Genomic DNA, 7,500 nt, shown 5'->3' with positions numbered 1-7,500 from the left:
CATCTGTTTCTAGCCATGGTGGAGGTATAATGATCTGGCTAAACTCCTGGAGAAACTGCTACACACAGGTGCAGCGGTGACTTTTGGGTGCTGTCACACCACTGGCTAAATCTCATGGCTGCAATGGCAGCTGTTTTTTTCCCATCACCCCCAGACATTGCCCAGGGCACCTGCTCTGGTCCCCCTGTCTTAATTTTGCCACTGCCATGTTGTCATGATGGAGGATGGAAAGATCCCAAAGCAGGCTATGCACTGGATAATGCTACAAGGGAAAAGAAGGATGAGAAGCCAGCAAAGAAGTTGGAAGAAAAGCATCTATAGAATGTTGGAGATGATCAGGCTATTTGCGGGAGGAAGTGTGTCATGCCAATCAAGGGAAGTCATTCTTCCACTCTATTCAACACTGGTGAGGCCTCACCTAGAGTACTGTGTCTAGTTTTGGGGCCTGCACTTTGAGAAGAATGTAGACAGATTGGAAAGAGTCCATTACAGGGTAACAAAAATGATTAGAGGCCTGGGAAGCAAGACTTATGAGGAAAAGATAAAAGGACTAGAGTTATTTAGTCTGGATAAGAGAAGTTTGAGGGGGAATTTGGTAATAGTCTTCAAATATCTGAAGGGCAATTACACAGAGGATGGAGATGGGCTTTTGTCTGCAGCCATAGGGGACAGGCCCAGGAAAAATGGCCTCAAACTGTACTAGATGAAATATAGGTTGGAGATTAGGAGCTTTCTGACTATAAGGGTGTTTAAACATTGGAATAGGCCACCTTGATAAATTACACAATCTCCATCTCTTGAAATTTTCAACAGCAGGGTGGACAGAAACTTGGTTGGGAAGGTTTAGGGTCAATTCTGCCTTGAGCTGGCCTAGACAACCTTGTGAAGTCTCTTTCAGCCTTATTTTCCTATGATTTTATTCAGCCTGGGATTTTAGCCCAGAACATTAGTCTGGTATAGTGGATGAAAGAAGATAACGTACCAAAATACACTGTGTTTTCTTATGCTCCCAGAAGGAAGTACTAAAAATACAGCAATTCAATTATATATGCAAGGGAAGGGCATATGGATTTTTAGCAACTACTATTTTGTATTTAGAAGTTACTGGAAATATAACATTTCAAATTCACAGAGACCTGTGATTCATGGACTACCTAAAAACATTTTTAGTAGTTATATGTAATTTATATTTATCCAGGCATCTTTAGTATTTCAACCCTTGAACACTGAAGATACCTGAATGCAATGCCATTAATAAAAATAAGTTATTATTACTAAACTTACTCGGAGAGCAAACCTTTAATTTGTTTTTTGAACTCTCAAGCAAAGAAACTTTTTATAGTTGGCATGGTATTTAGCTATTTGAAAAATAAGATACATAACATTTTCTTGATTTTTCAGACAATTTTGATTGAAAGGTCAACATCATAACATGATGCAGAATTAATCTCTTTGAACTTTCAAAATACATCTTATAAAATGTGGTTAAAATAGTTTGATTAAGTAATATAGCTAACATTCATATCTAAAGGTTTGAAGAGCAGCTTTGTAACAGAATGGTTGTCCTGAAATATTGCCACCCCTGCAGAATGAATGGTGAAGTGGCACATACGCAACTGAATAAACCATTTGGCCCATACAGTTCATTCTGGGAAGATCAGATCATAATTATATTGCATCCCCCACAACTTCTGCTGTGCTCTGCTGCCTATCTGTGCTATCAAGCATAAGGCAGCTAAAAATCCACACATCCAGCTCTGTGCTTTTCCTCAAATGCATCTGAACATCCCTGGGGAAAACTCCAATAAACTTCATGAACCATCTTGGAACTTAGGAAGAGACATTTAAAATAGAAAATGTAGGTGCTAAGAAGGACATTCTGAGGGCATAATTTGCATGTACATGCATACAAGCATGTTCAACAGTGGCCAAATAGACTGTGGATCCCAAGGATGTGAAAAGGTACCTGGGCAAAATTAAAAAAAAAGAGAAGCAAAGAGAAACTAATTGTCGTGGGAAAATGAAGGCCCATGTTACTGCATTTATTTGAATATAAGATGGCCCTGATTATAAAGCGACCCCCCCAAAGACTTACATTCTGTATATGAAAAAAATGATAAATTTGATATAATTTTCCAGGTATAGAATCTAATTATTGGAGCTTTGTCTTGAATTTGTCAATTTCCCACTGTAACAGCAGGGAAAATAGATCTAGGGAGTCAGGTAACCTCCTTATTCCCTTTATATTATACAAACTATGAATGATATTAGTTCAAGGCCAAAGGCTTATGGTTTTCCACATAGTTCGTGGGCTGGGCCATCCAGAGACAGCAGCATTTCAAGCCACAGCTCAGCACTGCCCTGTATGTATGTGTATTCCAGATACCCCCCACTAAAGGTCCACGTGCTAATTATCCCCCACTCATGACTGAAACTAGGTGTTCTTAGCCTGGGATCCTCCAATAATTTATATGTAGACAAAGAAACTTTTTATAGTTGGCATGGTATTTAGCTATTTGAAAAATAAGATACATAACATTTTCTTGATTTTTCAGACAATTTTGATTGAAAGGTCAACATCATAACATGATGCAGAATTAATCTCTTTGAACTTTCAAAATACATCTTATAAAATGTGGTTAAAATAGTTTGATTAAGTAATATAGCTAACATTCATATCTAAAGGTTTGAAGAGCAGCTTTGTAACAGAATGGTTGTCCTGAAATATTGCCACCCCTGCAGAATGAATGGTGAAGTGGCACATACGCAACTGAATAAACCATTTGGCCCATACAGTTCATTCTGGGAAGATCAGATCATAATTATATTGCATCCCCCACAACTTCTGCTGTGCTCTGCTGCCTATCTGTGCTATCAAGCATAAGGCAGCTAAAAATCCACACATCCAGCTCTGTGCTTTTCCTCAAATGCATCTGAACATCCCTGGGGAAAACTCCAATAAACTTCATGAACCATCTTGGAACTTAGGAAGAGACATTTAAAATAGAAAATGTAGGTGCTAAGAAGGACATTCTGAGGGCATAATTTGCATGTACATGCATACAAGCATGTTCAACAGTGGCCAAATAGACTGTGGATCCCAAGGATGTGAAAAGGTACCTGGGCAAAATTAAAAAAAAAGAGAAGCAAAGAGAAACTAATTGTCGTGGGAAAATGAAGGCCCATGTTACTGCATTTATTTGAATATAAGATGGCCCTGATTATAAAGCGACCCCCCCAAAGACTTACATTCTGTATATGAAAAAAATGATAAATTTGATATAATTTTCCAGGTATAGAATCTAATTATTGGAGCTTTGTCTTGAATTTGTCAATTTCCCACTGTAACAGCAGGGAAAATAGATCTAGGGAGTCAGGTAACCTCCTTATTCCCTTTATATTATACAAACTATGAATGATATTAGTTCAAGGCCAAAGGCTTATGGTTTTCCACATAGTTCGTGGGCTGGGCCATCCAGAGACAGCAGCATTTCAAGCCACAGCTCAGCACTGCCCTGTATGTATGTGTATTCCAGATACCCCCCACTAAAGGTCCACGTGCTAATTATCCCCCACTCATGACTGAAACTAGGTGTTCTTAGCCTGGGATCCTCCAATAATTTATATGTAGATAAGACATAGGGCAGCCTGATCTGACTTTATCTCATGGAGTTAGGGAGGAGTGGGGCACACAAAGCTGTTTGGGGCCCCATTCAGTGATGTTTACCAGACATTTAAGGCTGGTAAAGAAACAGGATTTACTGGAAAAGGGAAAGAAAGGTGCAGCTCAGCTCTAGGAGTGAAGAGGTAGAGAAATGCATAGAAATGTGTGCAATGTAGTGGCATGACTTGAAAAGGAGTCATCACTGAGCAGGACTCTGCTCAATGGGTGTTGCCATATATCTCATTCATATATCTTATTCATACACCATATATCTTATTCACCGCTCCATGGACTGCCATCTTGGTACCGATTACCTTAAAAGTAACACCATCAGGAGGAGTCTAGTACCCCTGGTAGGGTCACCGATGGTGATAAGGTCAAAGGTGAAGTATCAGATAAAAAGCACTCCAACATAACATAAAGACCTCAATGGTCGAGCAGGTAGATGAAGAAGGCCGACTTCTCATGGCTGTGAAGGCAGATGAAGGCTGCTGTGGAAGAGTAACCCCAGTTGTTTTGGATCTCCCTGCCACTAGACACAGGTTTCTCCTCTGCCAAGAACTGTGTGGTTGCTGATACACAATGGCCCTCTCATGTAAAACAAGTCACGTTCAGGCTTTTCCCACTGGATTCAACATCTACCACAATAACCAATCCATTACCCACAGGAGTAATCATCCTCGACCATGAGGGATTGCTGCTGTCACCACCAATATCTTATTCAGATGGGTTGCACTGACTTATCTTTGTGATAGATTCCCATTTGCTCTATATGGGTCATATACTTTATAGTCATGCTCAGTCATGGACGTGTTTAATCAACTTCATAGCTGGTTTCCATTACTGAGCACATGATGTTTTTAGCAGCAGTTCAAAGATAGGCAAAGTATTTAATGTGGTTTCCTTGTATGCAAATGCAAGATGGGGGGCTTCCCCCCCCCCACATTGATTGGGAAGAAAAGAAATCAACTTATATTTGAGTAAATAGAGTAATTTGATGCCCACAAGTATGTCTAGGCGCTTGGTTGACAATAAGAGGCATGCTGAGCTATCAGAATTCAGTTCCTACTCCTAGCTACACATCTGCAACTTCCTTTGGACCTTGGGAACCAGACAGGTACCAGAAAAATCTCTAGTCCTGAAAAAAGCAGTTCGCTATCCCATATTCAGTACATGTCCTGTTATGTCATGAACAAGCATGATCTACGAGGAACAGGCCAGGTCCGAATACACAAGTTTGGTAATGAAGAGTGAGCCCCAACTTGAAGAGTTGCTGATGAGAGCTCAGAAACCTCTCTGAGGGTTGCCACTTCTCTGTTGATTGCATTGTTAAGAGTACCCATAGAATCAGCAGGGACAGCTGCATTATAGTTCAAATACCATCATGAACAGGAAGAGTGCATAATCATGAAAAGGAGAGGTCTAAGTTGAAAATGTATTATGTGATTGGAAAATGTATTATGTGATCTAGGTCATCTGATCTCCATCCCAGCAGTCACTAGGGATTAATATGATGAGGGAAACTCTCAAATGGGGCCTAGCTGGTATTGAAACCCATTAGACTACTAGCTATATTTAACTTTGTTAAAAGGGAAAATTAGCTTTACACAGAATTTTGCAACTGGCATGCATCCACCAGCAAATACTCTAACAAGAACATGACTTCTAGAAATCCATCATTATTTAAAACAAGTAATTTCAGGATAGAACATAATTTTCTTCGTTTCTGTCTCTCACCTAGTAAAATGAGTCACCAACTGCATTTGGGGCCCATAGGCCCTCCCATAATAGAGTTATTAAATACTAATCGTAACAACAGGCAAAATACTTATGATAAAGAAAAATAAATAAAGTTAGTTTCATATCCCTTTGCACATACAGAAAACTGTTTCTTCAGCTCCTTCCTTCGGCTGGCTTTTCCCTTTAGTGCTGACTCAGAAGCAGGTGAGCCAAAGATGAATTTGTTCCATTACATATTAATGACTCTCTTTGATATTTTCCAAGAATGCACTTTTGCATCAGAACAGAAGTGGTTGTTTTTTATTCTGCATCTGTAATAGATTATATTTGACCTTTCTTGGATAAACAAAACAAAGATTGCTTTAAAAAGGAAAGACTGGTGATTAATGTCTTCATATGTAACACCTAGGCAGCTTGATTTCTGTTTAAAAGAGCTTTTGCAGAACAGCTAATATTTCATGCCCTAAACTCTATGTCATTCAGTTCAAGGATATGCTTTTGTACATTGTATTCATCTTGGAATATGCACTCTTATAAAGGGGATTGTAAACTTCATCACAGAGCAACTGGAAGAATAATTTATGATTTATTAAGTGATAGAGTATTTGGAAAAATGAAGGTAAATTAACCCTAAAACTGATATTGCGACATCTTATTTTGCCACAATAAACCATTTTAAGTGCTATATAATCCCTTCTTTACTGAACAAAACATGGCTCTGACTAATTTGTCCATTTAACTACAACCAGCATGACAGAGTTGATTTAATATGGGAAGAGGAAAGTATCCTAATCACTTATGCTACTTGAATGAAGTTCTATTTATAACCTACTTATAATGGAATCCAAAGCTGGCTCTATTCTCTCTATAATTATTTTCTAACACTTACTATGACTCATTCTTGCAGTACAAATGGCTCTAAACAGAGATGTACAAAACAAGTGACTCAAGCCTAAAAATCCACCAGAACTAAGTGTCAGGCTAAATTTTTCCATCAAACTTGGCTGCATGCTTTATTCTCTCTGTGGACACTGAAAAACATTTTGTTGCTGAAGCTAATCAGCAACAAATTCAGATTACATTTGCTGATGAAAAATACTACATGGGGCAAACTACATGTTACTTATCACCCATCATAAATGTTGCCTTGCCCCCATTTATTTGATAAGTGAATAAAATGCCAGGCTCTCTCATAATCATCATTGTAAAAGATAGGCACACAGATTTTGTGCCTAGCCTGATATGTTTTAATAATGGCTTTACACATCTGAGTATATGTCTACAATACTCCCCTGTTAGGATAAGCTTCTGGGTGATGTGGGAGCTGGAAAGAACACAATTTGAATTTGCAATTCCCACAGAACTTTACAGGAAGGAGTATTCATTCAGACCCTAATCCCAACATTTTACTGGTAAACTGAGCATACACTATGATAATTTGAAATAATTGAGAGGCAACCCCACAATACCTTTTATGGAATCATCCTTCATGTTATATCATTACTTTACATTTATGTTGCCATATGGCTTTTGATATATCAATACTTATGTTCAAGAGAACTGTTTTATATACACGTTTGTCATGCAAAACAGTGAGTCAAGAATATAATGCTAGGGGGCATCTTCTTCAAAGTTAATTCTGATATTTTATGTTCCTTGACTCCGTACACATCTCAAGTTCACTACAGGTTTCATAATCATAAGGCCATATTCCTGCTTACATCTGATTCAAAAAATACTTAATTTGGTTTCAGATGCACCTACCGTGCATCTGTGTTAGTTTATGCAAGTTTCAGTTCCTGAAAGTACTTTCATATCACTAGCTTTCAGTAGTGCATGGTTGGCAGAAACTCACTGATTTCAAATTAAATTATGTCAATTGTATCACACTGTTTTAAGCATAAAAGATCTTGCATTGCATTTTTATTTACTCTTTAACCATCCTCTCAGAGGATAAACAGGCAGTAGGATCTGTGTTAATTACATTTTCTTGGTCATTTTCAAAAATTGGATTGTATCAGCCATTCAAAATGTTGCTTTTGTGCTGGTGAGTCTTGGCAATTGAATACACAAAACCACAGTGCATTGATAATAGG

This window comes from Alligator sinensis, unplaced genomic scaffold (assembly GCF_000455745.1).
Source record: "Alligator sinensis unplaced genomic scaffold, ASM45574v1 scaffold590_1, whole genome shotgun sequence".
In the NCBI taxonomy this organism is placed as follows: Eukaryota; Metazoa; Chordata; order Crocodylia; family Alligatoridae; genus Alligator; species Alligator sinensis.
This window is presented reverse-complemented; position numbering follows the sequence as displayed.